The sequence below is a fragment of the Balearica regulorum genome, chromosome 2, assembly GCF_011004875.1.
Source record: "Balearica regulorum gibbericeps isolate bBalReg1 chromosome 2, bBalReg1.pri, whole genome shotgun sequence".
In the NCBI taxonomy this organism is placed as follows: Eukaryota; Metazoa; Chordata; class Aves; order Gruiformes; family Gruidae; genus Balearica; species Balearica regulorum.
The window spans coordinates 124,383,739-124,400,413 of NC_046185.1; the positions used below are offsets into that span (position 1 = coordinate 124,383,739).

The 16,675-nt window shown below is 39.7% G+C and overlaps 1 protein-coding gene across 3 annotated transcripts in view; it reads right to left on the reverse strand.

Moving 5' to 3' along the window:
• The window catches only part of RBMS3 (RNA binding motif single stranded interacting protein 3), a 715,580-nt gene that overhangs the window by 585,394 nt on the left and 113,511 nt on the right, over positions 1-16,675 (reverse strand). The window contains exon 1 of one of the 3 annotated variants that reach the window (XM_075745774.1): positions 3,917-3,970. The exons of the other annotated variants lie outside the window; for them this stretch is intronic. The gene's annotated coding sequence lies outside the window, so the exon portion shown is untranslated. Of the gene's footprint in view, positions 1-3,916; positions 3,971-16,675 lie in introns of those variants that run through there. 3 annotated transcript variants of the gene reach the window in all.

A 16,675-nucleotide genomic window follows, 5' to 3' on the forward strand; every position in this document is an offset into this window, starting at 1 on the left:
GGATTTACCAGCAGTGGACCAAGATGAAAGAGGGAAAGGGGAAGAGTTCTCAGGCCCTTCTGCAAGGTCAGCAGTAGCAAGTGCCTAATGGGGAACTGAAATATGAGGAAGAAACATGAGCTTTTGTAAGCGTAAAAACCTTGTGCATGCTGAAGAATTATCAATGGGTAAATCCCAGCGAGGACAGCAAGGCAGGCAGGAGCTTTCATGCCTACTGCTACTGGAGTGAGGGAGACGTTGGGGGTGGGGAAAAAGGAAATCAGATTGTTGTCAAGACTCCAGCCCCATTCAAGCTTCCTTTTGCAAGCCTTTTTGATTACCAGCAGCCTCCAGCAGCAAAACTCTCGGGGAGGAACAGTTTGCAATTTTTTCTGTAATTCCATTTGGATATAGTGGACCTGTCAGAAAAAACCTCCAGAAAGACTACTGGTGTTCCCTTTGCTTAGAAGGCCTCATGTTATCATCCTGTGGTTTGACTGAGTAGGTTGCTGAGTATCAGAATGTGAGGGTTCGTTTCAGCATGTCTAAAGGAGAAAATGAAGGTCTGGCAGGAGAAGAGCATGCACATGGTCTCAGGAAAATTTTTACTCTTTCTGCCTCCATTTTAAACTTAGTCTTGTTCTAGTCACCATAAGGAGCAGGTCTGAAAAAACCCAAAAACATTATAGTGCCTTCCTTAGAGAATCCACCTCCTCCCATGAAGGATGCTGAAGTTTGGAATTTCCACAAAGCTCTAGCATGTCACCAATCACCTTGGTCTAGCACCAAAGCTGGCACCACACTGATCTCATCTCTTGCTTCAAGTCATAGAATCATTTAGGTTGGAAATGACCCTTAAGACCATCAAGTCCAACCGTAACCTAACACTGCCAAGTCCAACCACTAAACCATGTCCCTAAGCACCATATCTACGTGTCTCTTCAATACCTGCAGGGATGATGACTCAACCACTTCCCTGGGCAGCCTGTTCCAATGCTTGATAACCCTTTCAGTGAAGAAATTGTTCTTAGTATCTAATCTAAGCCTCCCCAGCACAATTTCAGGCCATTTCCTCTTGTCCTATCACTTGTTACTTGGGAGAAGAGACCAACACCCACCTGGCTACAACCTCCTTTCAGGTAGTTGTAGAGCGCAATAAGATCTCCCCACAGCATCCTTTACTCCAGGCTAAACAACTTCCAGTTCCCTCAGCTGCACCACTCATGATTGGATAGGTGACCTCCAAACAGTGAGTAGGAAGTAGAAGAATCATCCTTCCAAGGATGACAACCTTAAGAGATTTTCCTGAAACAGTCCTGGAGGCAATGCTACCACACTGAACTCCAAGGAAGCTGGGGAATTAGGCATACAAATAATTCACCAAGTAGAACAGAAAAAGTGTAAAAAAGAAGGAAAAATACGGCATTTGCACAAGATACAAGGTAAAAAAAGTTAAACAGAAATGCAACAAGTACGTAGAGAACAGCCATGACAAAATTCATAGGAAAGACTTTGCATATGGAATCAAATCTAATAACTATGACAAGAAAATTATACCTATATTATACCTATCCTTGCAAACCAAGGGAGACCACATAGCAGCAAAGCAGCACACAGTCCCAGAAGATAAAATATTTTATGCATATGACAAAACTAAAAAGAATCAGAGCAGTTTTAAATCACAGACTAGGATCAACACCAAGGACATGTTTGTCTGTAGCGGGCATAAAATAGATAACAAAAGTAAATGGCTCCAGAGACAGCAATGGAGATCAGAATTACACATTCACCTCTGCTAGAAACAGCCAGGGAAGTAAAACACAAAAGAAAACCGATATTAATCCCTGATTGAGAGCAGAACTACGTAGGGGGTCATACACTTGTTATCCACCCAAAGATCACGGTGTTTCCTGAAGAGGTATAAGCATCATACACACATCTTTCCCTGAAAAGATTAAGTAAATTCAAACATTATTTAGCTTTATAAGCTGTAAAAACATCTGAAGTTTTTAACTCTGCAAACTGTGCTGCAGAGTAGTCTAGTAGTCAGAAATAATTGTGTCTCGCTGAAACTATGCTAAAAGACCATCCCAGTCCTGAAATTTTTCAGTGAGGAAAAAGGGACCTTTCAGCACACATTCCCCTAGTTCCCAGTGTCCAGAGCTTTTATGCCAGGGTGGCTTCTGCTGAGGGAACAAATGATCGCCCAAATGAAAAAAAAAAAAAATCTGGCAAATAGTTAAACTTGCACCATACTATTGTAATCATTTTCAAGAGTGGGAAGTCGTGCATAGGAAGTATTGTTGACAGAGGCCTTTTCTCTAAAGTCACTGATAGCACAATTACAAGGAAAAAAATAATCAAGGGATATATTGCCAACTTCTGCAAGACAGTCTTGTCAGAAGCACAGCATGTGAACAAGAACATGAACTGTTAAACCAAATCAGTTTCAGACCGCCTCAAGGTAACAGCTAGGAAAAGAAATAAAAAATTAAAACATAAATATACAAGGCAAAATTTATATCAATTCCACTTGCATAGTCAGACACTGCAGAAAAAACTTTACACTCAAGAACATTTTAACTCTCAAGGTGATTTGAAAAATACTTCAGTGTTACACACAGCAAGATAAAACACTTTGGCTGTGTGCTGTAAAGTACTTTTTAAAAAGTTTCTCAGAAGTATGTGGGAGTCACTCTGAAACAGAAACATTTCTCTGGAGTCTCTAAAGATAGAGTGCATTCCCCAGCAGGGCCACGGCTGTTCAAGACCCAGTGCAGAGCCATGACGTGCGCTGGGATATCCAGACTACGCAATAGGCTACAGCCGTGCCAAAACACACAGCAGATTTTCAAGCCTGGTAGGAATCGCCCATTTCGCTACAAAAAATCCCACAGTAACATCATTATCACACATTATTATCTAGACACCTGGGAAGTAGAAAAAAACCTGTCAGACATTACATCAGTGACCACTGTAATCAAGGCAATGGACCATTTGCTCAGCCGTGATATCTGAAAACTTGAAGTATCATTACAGTAAACTGGGCTCCCTTGTCTTTGTGTGATTTACCTGGAAATGGGAAGTCAGGCATATCACACATCATTTCCACGACACAGAAGTCAGTCAAATGGCAAAACTGAATAGCAGTTAAAACTGTTATGGCTCTTCAAGATGAGAAAGAAAATGTGTGGCAGGCCATTTTTAAGTGAAGCAGCTGATACAATCCTGCAAGACCAGAAGCAGTGAGTTTGTAAGGCAGCTCCTGTGTGACAGTAAGACGTGCACTCTGCCAGCTGCCACACACATGATGGTTTGCACAGCGTTGAGATGCGCAAGAACAACCTTCCTAAATACAGCAGAAGAAAGGTCAGCTGCCAAAAAGGTTAAGTGATTACTGGTATTAATAGGACAACGTAGATCTTATTCATTGTAACAGGACATTAAACAGCTTATGTATATAAAGCATTTATCTTATGCTCCTCAGTGTTTTTGACACAGATCTCTCACAGGAGACAAGTTTACCAATATGTAAGGCCTATGACAGAACAACACATAGCATAGATTATTTTTCTCTGGAAGCACTTGATGAAAGCATGAGAAAGCAAAGCAAAGGAGAGAGCCTGAACGTTAAACTGTTCTGGCTATCTCCCTTTTAACAGTTAACAATTAATAAAGTGAAAACAACAACAAAACAAATAAAGAGGAGAGCTGCATTTAATCTGAAAAGGTGAGAAGAAGAAAATAATTTTAGGTCAGAAACTGAACTTTATTGAAGCTATTTTACCAGAAGTGTATGATTATTTTCAATCCAAAACTTCTGTAAAGCTTGAAACAAAAATCAAAAATCTTCTCGTTTAGAAGCATGTATAAACACCCCTTGACATACACAGTACCTAAGAAAGAATGTAAATATATTGATGCTTCATTTACTCACCACCTTGTACACAGTCTCACTGAATATTAATTAACGCCTGAACGTCCAGTGTACTTAACTAACTAGAGCAAAAGCTGGATGATGCGATCCCAAATTCAAGCCTTGGGCTGTGTAAAGACATGCCCTCAATGTGCTGCCGAGATATAAAGACAGTGCTTGTAGCGTGTGAAGGTTACAAGCCCCACGTAGCAGAACACCGCATTCCATGATCTCCACTACTCCGCTCGTGCACTGCAGCAGAAGTGGGGGAGCGCGAGCCTGCTCTCAGCAATATGCATTTGTGGTTGCACACAGGATGACAGTGAAACAATAAGCTGTTTTAAAGAAACGCAGATCTGCTACCAAATGCCTTTTTCCTTCCTTTTCTAGTTGTAAACCACTAAGCCACAGGAACATCGTGACTGTGTGTCTGATTGCTGCAAGAGTATCAGAAAGCACCTTTGAAGTGTCATAATCCGTAATTTAAATCTGTAATACATCTTTATACAATAGACTGCAACATCCCTTTACAGGCAGAAGAGGTTTTCCTTACACACACATTTTTAGCCAGGAAGAAGTTTCTTTTAAGTGGATTTCAAGACATGAACTAACTTACATTAACAGAGATTAGAGGTCTAAAGCATGCAGCAGAGGATCTGTATTTACAGCCAGCTAGATGAAGTCTGACATAGATGGTAACAGCTAGGACATCTGATATTACAGATGATACCATGTCCCTAAACAAATTCCATTATGCCCAGGTACGTATTGAGCTGCAGTTGTTTCCGATAACCGAGTGACCTTTCTGCCATATGTGCTTTGATACTCGGCAAAGCAGGCCACATTAAGGACAAAATACTAGTTTTCACTTTGAATTTTGCCTCCCCTTCTCCATTTCTTTCACATCCATTACCAACTATAAAAAAGCATATACAATAAACCACCATCAAGCTTTCAGTACTCTGTTCACTGGGATGCAAGTGGGATTTCATTCACATTCAGTAGCACTGTGTAGGGATCAGACTCAATTAAACCACTCACGCTTTTTAGAATTCTCTATAGCTTTCCTCTAAGAGAATTATCACAGTGCAATCAGACCACATCCTCACCAAGAAGGTAGCCCAGAAACAAGAATATGCCATGCTGCGTTTCTAAATTACAGCAAACAGCTGAGTAAGCAACATATTAGCTGAACAGGAAGGCAGGCATGTTTGAAAATACAATTACTGCAATGTTAATGTGTCACTGTCACTGATCTGGTGTTTAGAGTTGCCTTTACAAAGGTAAAGTGACCAAAAGTGAAAACTATGAAATGCAACGGGTGGGAAACTGTCACAGGACTAGTGCCAGGGGTGGTGGTGGTATCTTTGTTTTAAGTGTGGCCAATATGTTTTTATAACAATTTTTTACACCAAGTAAAACCCCACTACACACAAACTTGTTCAATGCTTTGAATTCTCCCCTGCAAAATTTCCTTCTCCCCAGTCATCTGTATACATCACAAGCAGCTAGAGATACTCCAGGTCATGGTTTTAATACATTGAGATACATTTCAAGGACCTCGTTTTAAAATATTTTAAGATTTAATGCTTCTGCCTCCTTGTGGCAGACACTGGAATGAGCCTCCCTGAAGAGCTAGTTCAGCTGCACATGCATCTGTCAGCTCTGAAAAACACAGGAGCACTGGGTCTCCTATAAAATCATCAGAAAGCAGCTTACAGTTAATTTTTTAACTGAGTGAGAAACCACAGGAAGTTGCAGGACAAAAAGCAGCAAGAAAAAAACCTCACTGGAAAGTTTGTGGTGTTTCCCCTTTCTTCCTGAGTTTGTGGCTGTTTAGCAAATCTCTGCAGGCACCAGCTCGAGGGAAAAGCAAGCTGAGCAGCATCCCAGTACTCATCCAGCAGCCTTAGCAAGCTAAGCCCGAAGTTCTCCAGCACTTTCTGAATGCTTACTTTACTTCACTTATCCTTCATAATTCTGTGGGAATTGGTGGCTTTGATGTGGAAAGCCTTAAGTTGCTTGAGACTTGGTCTGTGCAATATTTACTTCTCTTTTTGCCATATTGACACAAATACAATATGCTGTGGTGACGGATTATTGTCACACTGCAGCAGAGGCTGGAAGAGCTGGCCTGCCCTACATGTGAAGGTTACATCCCAAAAGTGAATTTTTCTATAACACACAACATGCATTTAAGTAACACAACAGCTGTAGCAAATCAAAATAAAGGTCCAAATGGATCCTATACCCCTCCAGTCCTGAAGAGTACTTTTTCCTGAAGCAATCGCTAGAAGAAACAGCACAAGCCTGGAGCAGGACCACTTCAGAGAGGGTAATCCTGTCTTCTGATCCCTACTAAATCAGCAGCTTTCAGAGCTAAGTGTTAGATATGCATCGTTATGTTGAAAACACCCGAACAGACATTTTTGTCAGGTCTTGTTTAATAGTGTTGAACCTATCCATGCTGTTTGCATCCACAATACCACACAGCAGTGAGTACCCTGTGTTACTCATTTCTTCCATGAGAACAATCTTCCTTTTGTTCTGGAACAGATTCCCTGATCACTCCCTTGCGGGCTCCTGAGAAACAGAGAACAGGAGGTGGATTCTCTATAAGGTATTTTTTCCAAATAACTGAGATTCTATACACCCTGCCATAATTCAGACTCCCTTAAGCTTTCTTCAGTGCAATTGAATTTTCAGGCTACTTTGCTGTCCTGGTTTCGGGTGGGACAGCATTAATTTTCTTCCTAGCAGCTGGTATAGTGCTGTGGTTTGGATTTAGGATGAGAATAATGTTGATAACACACTGATGTTTTAGTTGTTGCCAAGCAGCCAAGGAATTTTCAGCTTCTCATACCGGCCTGCCAACAACAAGGCGAGGGGCACCCAAAAAGCTGGGAGGGGACATGACCAGGGCAGCTGACCCAAACTGGCCAAATGGATATTCCATACCCTACGATGTCATGCTCTGTATACAAGTGGAGGAGCTGACCACGAGGCAGCACAGCTCAGGAACAAGCTGAGCATCAGCTCCAGGTGGTGAGCAGTTGCACTGTGCATCACTTGTTTTGTATAGTCTTTTATCATTACCTTATTTTTCTGTCCTATTGAACTGTCTTTATCTCAACCCATAAGTTTTACCTTTTTCTTTCCAATTCTCTCCCCCATCCCACCTCAGTGAGCAGTTGTGAGTGTTGTTGTTTTAGCTGCCTACTGGGTTAAACCTCAACGTATGCCGAAGCACTTTTAATTGGCTAGAATTATATCATCTCACTGTCACTGCACTTTTCCAGATCATTTAGGAATGTACTGATCATGGGCACAAAAACCAATTCAAATTGCATCCCAATGGCAGCTTCCCTCTACTGTGAAAAAAGGATAAATTTCCTATGCTTTCAACATCTTATTAATCTACAGAAGAACCTATCCTCATCTTACAAGGATTTAGTGATCTTTTTTTAATTTGTTTTAAGGCACCTTCAGTGAAGGACTCCAGACAGATTTTTAATGTTGAAACACAAACACGTTGGAGGACCCATACCACTTTTACCTAGGGGTTTGCCAGTTCCTATATAAAGTTCAGGCAGATGCTCACCTTCCCATAGAACATGCCCTCTTGTCCCTTCTAAACTGCAGGAGAATTTTTAACCAGTTTCCTTGCTGGTTGCAAGATTGATATACATATATATGACCCCAGCACCTCTTTGGGAAATTGGCAACATATTCAACATCTCCAAGATAAGTGACAAAGTTAAGCTGGAGCTGGAAATCTGGCCATTTAGTTTACCTCTGCCTCTTAAGCCCAACCAATAGCACTAGTTTTAATGTATTCAGGGACGAAAATGGAGTGGTTCTCGAGAAAGTTCGTATTGAGGGCAACATGGGAGAGAGATTCAACGACTTAAATTTATCCTGCAGATGCTTCTATACCGTAATGGGGCAAAGTCCATAAGAAATTTAAAAAAAAGTCCCTAAATAAAAGTGCTCTCACTGAAGACAAAATTGATCACTGCAGCTTTAAACATAAGGAACTCTGAAACAGTTCTGGCACAAGAGCAACCACTTAGCTGTGACATGAGAACACAGCAGTTCATGGACACTTCCCATACCAGTCAAAACACATGGTCTTTTATGATTTACTTCTCATACTTAATGCATCTAAATCAACAGTTTTACAGTCATTATTATAGGCAGGATTTCATATTATTACTTGTGCTGCAAAGGTTGGTACAGCCACTATTGCTTAGTAACTATAAAACTTCTCAGATCCTGCATTTGAGAAATAACATCATAGAAGAAACAAAACTAAGGAGAAGTTAAGAGAAGACTCTGGATTTTAAAACAGAGCAATGCCTAAGATAAGTATCTACTTCAGAATGCAATTTAGTTATTTGAATAACAGACTGAAATCAAAGGATGCCAGACTATTGTACTGTAATAAAGACTTGGGCCTGGTTACTAGAACTGAGAACAAGTAGCCAAAGGGCACGGAAAGCCTTTTGTTCTGAACTGGCTGTTTATGTTGGCCTAATCAGAACTTAATGCTATTTTCACTTAATCTTCCACAGCAGCTTTTCCAAAATAAGTGTTGTGGCACAATATTCCTAGATAAAAATCAACATGTAGAAAGTCATACAAACAAACATCAAATGACATCAGCTCAGATAATGCTTCAAAACCCAAAGTTTGTCAATATGTAGCAATTTGATACTAGCATTGCCCTGTTGCACAGAACAGGGAACACAACTGATTGAAGCTGGGGGGCAATATATTTATTTTGCCAGATTGCAAACTAACCCTAGTATTCACTTTTCCCCAAAAAAAACCTGCAAGATCTCATGAACAACTCCTACAATGTCCTCTCCTGGCCAATTCATGCTCTCAGACACCCTTAGCATGCTTCACTCATTACCACAGACAAACTCCTACTCCTCCAGAAGTTTGCAGGGTAGTATGGGGAGATGTACAACATTCTTTGAGGGAGATGGTTTTGTTGTAGTTTTATTTTCCAAAGGAATCCAAACAGAGTTTGCTGGCCTACTGCATAGGGTGTCCTACTACAAGGACTAAGTATTCTTCAATTTTCTCCTTGTATGGTCTATTTTCAGTTCAATACAGCTAGATTTCCACTGAGACCATAACATCATCTGTTTATGTATTCTGTCAAGTGTTCCCAAGACCTACTTCAATTGTTTTTCTAAGTGTAGGGCCTCTGCTGTAGGTCCTCAAATAAAGTGCGTGCAATATTGATCAAAGTCCTGCTTGCACTCCATGCAAGATTCAATATATTCCTGTTAGATGGATACAAGCAGAGCTTGATCTTTAGCAGGATAAGCAAGCACTGTACTGCAGGAGACAATAGAGCTCAGTTGTTCTAAGTGGCTTAGAATTTTGTCTAGTCTTTGGAGACCCATCTAAAAGTCACTGGGAGGATTAACAACATTTTTATTCACCGCTTCTTACAGTCAGCCATGGCTATGGAGGCACACAGCATGATTTTGCTTACTATTTTCACTGCCCACAAATGTAAACCATGAAAAGAAAGTCTGTGTGCCTTAAGTCTAAGGCATATTATCATACTCTGCCAGATTATCATTTTCCTCCACAAGTTTTGGATGGGTATGTTAGCAACCCACACACAATATTCTAGGTTTCCCTTCTTAATTTTGCAACTATCCAATTAACATGCAATTTAACCTGTACACAAAGGAGGACTCAAATCAATCTCAGCCATCAAGGCACTGTCACTCATTCATCACGGTTCAGTTTCCTTCCCCATTTGAGCACCATTCACACTTAATAGCAAAAGAAACCAACCAAACTGCTCATTTTGTTAAAGATGTTCTTACATTGTTGATCACAACTCTTTCCACTGAAGCCTGTAGGATTTCTGTTTTCACTACTTCAGCCTTTTCAATAGCTTGTTTCTGGCTTTTCCTTCATTTTTGAAGGTTTAAGTCAAGTTTATACTCCTGTGCAAATTTTCCCTTGCCATATTAATAATTACTTTCACATCTAATGCAGCTGAAACAAGAAATACAGTGGATTTGTGACAAAGTCTAAGCCAAGCTTTTACAAAATTGCATTATCTAGCGCTCTGCCTACATTACCCCTATTTCAGCTTCTTTCTTAGAAGAGCTGAATATCTCATTTAGACTGGAATTAGGGTCCTGGCCTCTAACATCAGTAAACTTTGAGGTATTACTGTAAGTTATTTGTAGGCCCTTGGCTTTATAACAATTCCATCACCCAAAAGTGTGAGACAGTGGTGCTTATTAAAATAATCCCATAGATTCGTAGATAGGGTGATGGTCACTCTACAGAATGTTCTCACTGGCAGAACTGCAGAGTACTAAAGACAATCATCACAGACCTTGGAAACAGAACTCTTCAGTAGGATACCAAACTATGGATAAAATAATGCAAACCTCAGTGAATTTGGGGAAGCTAACTAGTTTCTGCTAGGAACACATCAAGAAATTCTTGAAGAATCTCCTTCTAAGTCTGAAAGCTGGTAATCAGGATGACACAATCTCCAGATATGCTGGGAGAACCATCACCCTGAACCTCATGTTGAATTCAATTGTGATATAAAAGTCTTATTTTCTTTCTAGCACCACATTCATGTGTTTCAGATAACTTCCACCATTGTTTACCATTAATCAGTGAGTAACTGATTCACTATTATTACAGAATGGCAAAAAAAAAAAAAAAAAAGCGCTGTCATTTCCCAACTACAGTTTGATTTCAAATATCAACATAGCTTGATTGAACAAAAAAGGAACTCATATAATCAAGATCTTAACTCAGTAGGCAACTGATCTGTATCCTAAAATACAAGGACAAGTATTTGGATATAATTGAATTTCACCGGTGTTCAATGACTATTCAAGCTTACGTAGAGCCATGTAGTAGACAGCAGAGCTCAAACCACTAAAGTAAAAATGAAATACCGAGACCTCTAATTTATGAAAGATTCTTAGCCAAGACTAGCTCCAACATTAGACAAAGAGACTCTAGAAAGAGTTCACATTCAGAAAACAACCTAGGACAAATAGACTGATTTTGAAGTCAGAGAATATCTGTTCTCTGACTTTGAGTTAAACTGAATTATATCTGTTGAAGAACTGGGCCATACGTTCAAGAGGTATTTTCCATCTCCAGCTTTCATGATTCATACATAGATCGCAATTTCATTGCTACTGGATAAATACATTTTAAATTAGACTATATAAAGAAGCTCTAAAGTTGCCATGACAGTTGCAGCAGAATGACTTGTTGTTTCCCATTAAAGCATAACCTATCTTTATAGACAAATTAGCTTTTTCAGCTATTCCCCCAAACTTAGCCTGCAGATCTGTTTTTGTTGATCCACCAATTGTTTCATTCAGATTTGCATGGTTAATTATCAAACAGAATGATGATCAGTTAGATTATTAAAACAATCCATCAGCCAGCTTTGTTCTCTTTCTTGTAAAAGATAGGGAAGGTGACAGGTTTTAGAGAACTTTGTCAGGACCTCATTTAGAAATGCAGAGAAACAGTTCTATGCTACCAGCCGTGGTCTGATCATCTTCCCTAGACACATTCCCAACCCCAGACCTGCCCCTGGACACGACACACCTCAATGCCAGCTGTTTCTCCTCTGAAGGTTAGCCCTAGCCCTCAGCTAATGTTTGCTCTGGAAATCAACCCCTTTGTAGTGCAGCTGATGGATCCAGCCATGGTCTCTTGGTTGCATTTCCTTTCCAGGTTTAAGGCTTCAGAAGTATGAAAGATGAGAACAAAGAACAGAATGCATCTGTTACTTTTAAATAATAGGACAGGGGGGCAAAAGTCCCCTAAAAATAACTTCAACTCTTCTGCTCCCACCTATCTTCCAATCTTTAAAAACATTGGAACACTGAAGAAAGCGGGGGAAACACAGTAGTACACATGTAGGCTGCAACTTGTCATACTAATTATCTTTTGCATCAAATTGATTGCATTAACCAGAAAGCAGAATTTTTAAGAAAGCCTCTATGAACTGTTCATTCCAAGAACAATTAAATCTAAAGTAAGAAGATTCATGACGAATTGCTGACAAGTGTTAAAACATCATCTGCTGCCAGCTTCTTTTTCTTTTAAGAAGATGTCATAGCAAAGTCAAAACCAAGAAGTCTACAATAGAAGATATCAAATGACACATTTAATAGAACATGAGGCAAGATGTTAGTGTGTAAAATCCTTTGTCAATCTTTGCTATTAGTCAACACGCACACATCAGGGATACTACAGACAGCGTAATGGAAAGACCCCTCTGTAGGATTACGTGCTGCTTCAAACAATATTATCTGAAGTTTATCTGGCAAGATCTGAACCTTGAGAAAAGCCAGGAATAGTGGTGCTAGATGCAGTAAGGAGATAGCTTCCTTAAAAGACTCACAGATTTAAAGAGTTTTGAATTCAATCAATCCAATATAGAATTTTGTTAGAATTCAACTGTGTAGCTGTGTGAACAACAAAACTAATTAAGCCCAATAGTGAATGTACACGTGTCTTGCATCTGATTGACTTTAATTGAATTATTCCTTAAACTCTGGAGTGAGCTCATCCCTTAACCAGAAAATCTGCACAGGAAAAAGTTTAGCCTCATTCTTGAAAAGACAGACACCTACAACTGAGTCTTTTGCCCCATTATTAGGAAATCCATAACATCATTCTACCCCATGAATTGCCCAATGGCTAGTGAAGCGTGATCTCATGCTTTCCTTTGGCATGGCATTACCAGCCTCTCTCCTCTGCTGTGCTCTTACAATTCACATAAAACTTCACGTCTCTGGAAGGTTCAAGAAACTTGCACCCTTCCCTTTCTTCACCAAATTCAGTCAAAATAGGCCAAGTTATAGGGAGCAGTCAGCGTTCACAGACAGAATATCAGTAAGTTTCATTCGCTAAGAAAAACAGGCAAAAGAGTTGGAACATTCCAGAAGTTTTCAAATTGACTCTCTAGTTTTGAAGTGAGGTTTCCAAAAGAGATAGGGCAGCTTTCAGTGACAATACAAGATGTGACACATGGAAAATTTTTACTTTGGTTTAAAATTAGTAGAACCCTATTGGTTTCAGTCTTTTTAAATCTTGTAAAATTATCCTTCTAGAAAAAAAATAGTTCTGAGTGACAAAATAAGTGCAGCTGACAGACAGTTTTTGGAAGTGTTTCATGTCTATGGAAGTCATCACAAAGGCTGTTACTTCCCCCTCATCCCCAGCACACACTTCTCTACACAAACTTGAGCACACTGACCAGACACTTGGCATAATATACTCATTTGGCATTTGCCATCAAAAATAATTACATAACAAGTAAATAGAGTAAAAAAAGTTAGCTGGTCTAGAAAAAAAAAACATAGCAGCGGTTTAGAAACATCTTTTTGAACAAAAGCTTCTTTCCCCTACTCGCTGATTTTAACATTAGCCAGGCTATAGATGGAATCTTCTGAACCTCAACTTGAAAGTGCTACAAAATACAAACAGTATCTCTGACTAATATGAGAAAGGAAACTCATTGTATTTTCCTCTCACACTTGTAGAAAAGAAAACACAATACTGCCTCTTAGAAGAGTCGTCTTATGTTTCCACAACCATTACACCTAAAGTTTCAGAATAAAGTTCTAATCTTTGAATCATCAAGTCATTGTTGATATAGCATACATACAGGAAACTTGGGGGGGAGGGGAAAACATTGAACAGACCAATTAGAGAGGCACCTGGTTTAAAAAATGTTATAATAATACATTAGATAAAAAGGGCTTGAGAAATTTAACATGATTAGTTTACCAAGACTTAGGTCATCTTAGGTCAACTAGTTGACTTTGATCAACCTCTGCAAAACACACACTCTCCAGACTTCCAAGTATTATAATACTAGACCGCCCTGGTTTTGGCTGGGATAGAGTTAATTTTCTTCCCAGTAGCTTGTTAGTGCTGTGGTTTGGATTTAGGATGAGAATAATGTTGATAACACACTAGTGTTTTAGTTGTTCCTGAGCAATCAAGGACTTCTTAGCTTCTCATACTGCCCTGCCAACAAGAAGGCGGGGGACACCGAAGAAGCTGGGAGGGGACACGACCAGGGCAGCTGACCCAAACTGGCCAGAGGAATATTCCATACTATATGACATTAGGCTCCAGATATAACCAGGGGAAGGGCCAAGAAGCAGCATGGCTCAGGAACTAGCTGAGCATCGGTGCCAGGTGGTGAGCAATTGCACTGTGCATCACTTGTTTTGAATATTCTTTTATCATTATCATCTTTTTCTGTCCTATTGAACTGTCTTTATCTCAACCCATGAGTTTTACCTTTTTCTTTTCAATTCTCTCCCCCATCTCAATGGACAGGGAAGAACAAGCAAATAGCTGTGTGGTTGTTTTAGCTGCCTGCCAAGTTAAACCACGACAGTCCTTTAATGATCATTTTAGTTGCTTTCTAAAATGCACAACTGCTAACGTAGTACCACAAGATGAAAACTACTGATGCCATCAGATACTTTTTCTCCACAAGCAGTAAGAGAAAGAATAAGTAGAGTAAGAAGAAGCATAGGAGACAGCTTTACATTCAATTCAGTAGGCTGCTTGGTAATTTTGTTAACACAACTGACAGCATACTTGGATGAGCAACCTTTGAGTAACACTATGTATATTTACTCATTCTGCCACTGACCAGAAGCAATCAGTTTCCTTTGAGTTCCCCACTTCTTATTTTGCTTAAAAACTCCTTAGCTTCTCAAAGCTAGGCTTATATTGTACTTTGCTTGGCAACAGATACAACAGTTCCCAAGTCTCATTTTGGCTGAGTTATCTTCATACAAAAAACCCCGAGCTTACACATCTTGCTGTACCTATGCATTTGGCTGAGTAGCCAACCCAGTGTGCCATACTTGCACAGCAGTCACTGAGTTTAACAGGTCTGCTCTGCCCTCACCAATGACCTTGGTGCAGTTGGGTTTCTCGGCTCAGGTTGTAGATTTCTGTTGCTTTAAAAAAAAGCAGATGCCAGGTCCGATCTTCCTTTATGATGGCTTACCAAAATCATCACACTAGAAGCAACAGCCCGCAGATTTTACTGAGGAAGTATCAAACTTTGGAGTTAAACAGAGCCTTTAACACCAGGTTTCCAGTTGACTGGAAGAAAACAGCAACCTCTACCAGAGGAAATGAGCAAGTGCTATGAGAGGTGAGACGCAAGAAAAATAGTATCTGTTAGTCAGGGTTGTACTTGGCTACCTACTACATGTGTCAGTCTTTAATAGTATACAAAATCCCACAAAGTTATAATGTGCATAACATGGCATATACTATCGATGCAATAAGAGCAGCAAACTTGGAGTACTAAGTACAGATATTTGATTTTCCAATCCTTCAGTGAACTTAGAAGTGTAAGAATTCGTATTTATCATGCCTTGCAACAAGTATTTCACTAGCTAGACGTGCTTCTGCAAGGCACTGCCTCCACCTCAAATTCAAGTTTAATGAATTATCTAAGGTAAGCCTAACAGAGGCCTGTTGAAATTCAGTGAATCCATTTGACACGTCAAAAAAAGTTAAGAATTCAGGGTTGGTTTTTTTTTCATTCTATATTTCATCCAAAGATGATTTTAAAAAAATGTAACTAGGATCAAAGTGCAATGACAACCAAGTTCAAATGTTGTACAACTATGATGATGTATGGTGTAGAGTTATGTACAGTTCTAAAAAGATATATTATGGAAAGGTGGTATTTAGGGATTTTATACTCAATTTATTGCAAAACTGACAAATTTCCCTCATTAACTCTGATTAAGCCCACTGAATTTTGCTACAGTTTTTTGGATATATGCCAAGTGCCAGGAGGCAGTAACATATTTCTGTGGCTTGGGTTGTCTGGTCTGCTTTTGAAAAGTTGCCAGCTCTCATTTGACCTTTATAATAAGGTTTAACCCTAGTAGTTGGACTAAGTCACTCATTTAGATGAGCAGACTGGTGCAGCTCAAACCTAGGTCAACAGTGAAGGAATGCTACTGCCATCTGACAGCTGTTCAATGGCTTCTGGGAAAATTGTCCGTGTTCTCAGTACATTTTCTTGTGGACAGGCACTTAACCTAGAGTTTACTGCCACAGTTTGCAGTGCTCAGCAGAAAGGCAAATGGCTGAGTCATCAGGGAGACAGTGACTTTCTCCATGCTGACTTTTTCCAAGTCAGACTTGAGGTACTGAGGGGAAACAACCCAAAGAAGATTCAAAACAACCAAATACAGGAATCTTTGTAGTACTTAGAACTAAGTTCTTCCACTAGTTTAAAAGAAAAGTCACTTTACAGGAATAGATATTCTGAGCCATTGCTAACAAGTGCTCCAATAACCTCTATGTTCAGATAACATGCCAGATCCCATAAAGGAAATTCACCATTACCGACCTCCCTGCTCTAACAAGTGATGAAGTCCACCTGCAGGTCCCTGTTAATTTGGATACAAGCAGGCTGCAACAATCCCAGCTACTACTGGTTGAACAATTCCAACTACCACCAGCAGCCATATCTGGAATGGCTTCTTAAAACTAAACAAACACTCTACTCTCACATTGAATGATTGATCACAAGGTACATTTTGACCTCATGCACTGTGAAAGAGACTACTGAACTGACAATTATGTCTAATTACCTCCTTATCAACATATTACTGCTCCAACATGTATACAGGAACAATACAAGGGTAAAAACAAGGCAAGGGGAAAATGTGGACTCACACACACACACACAAC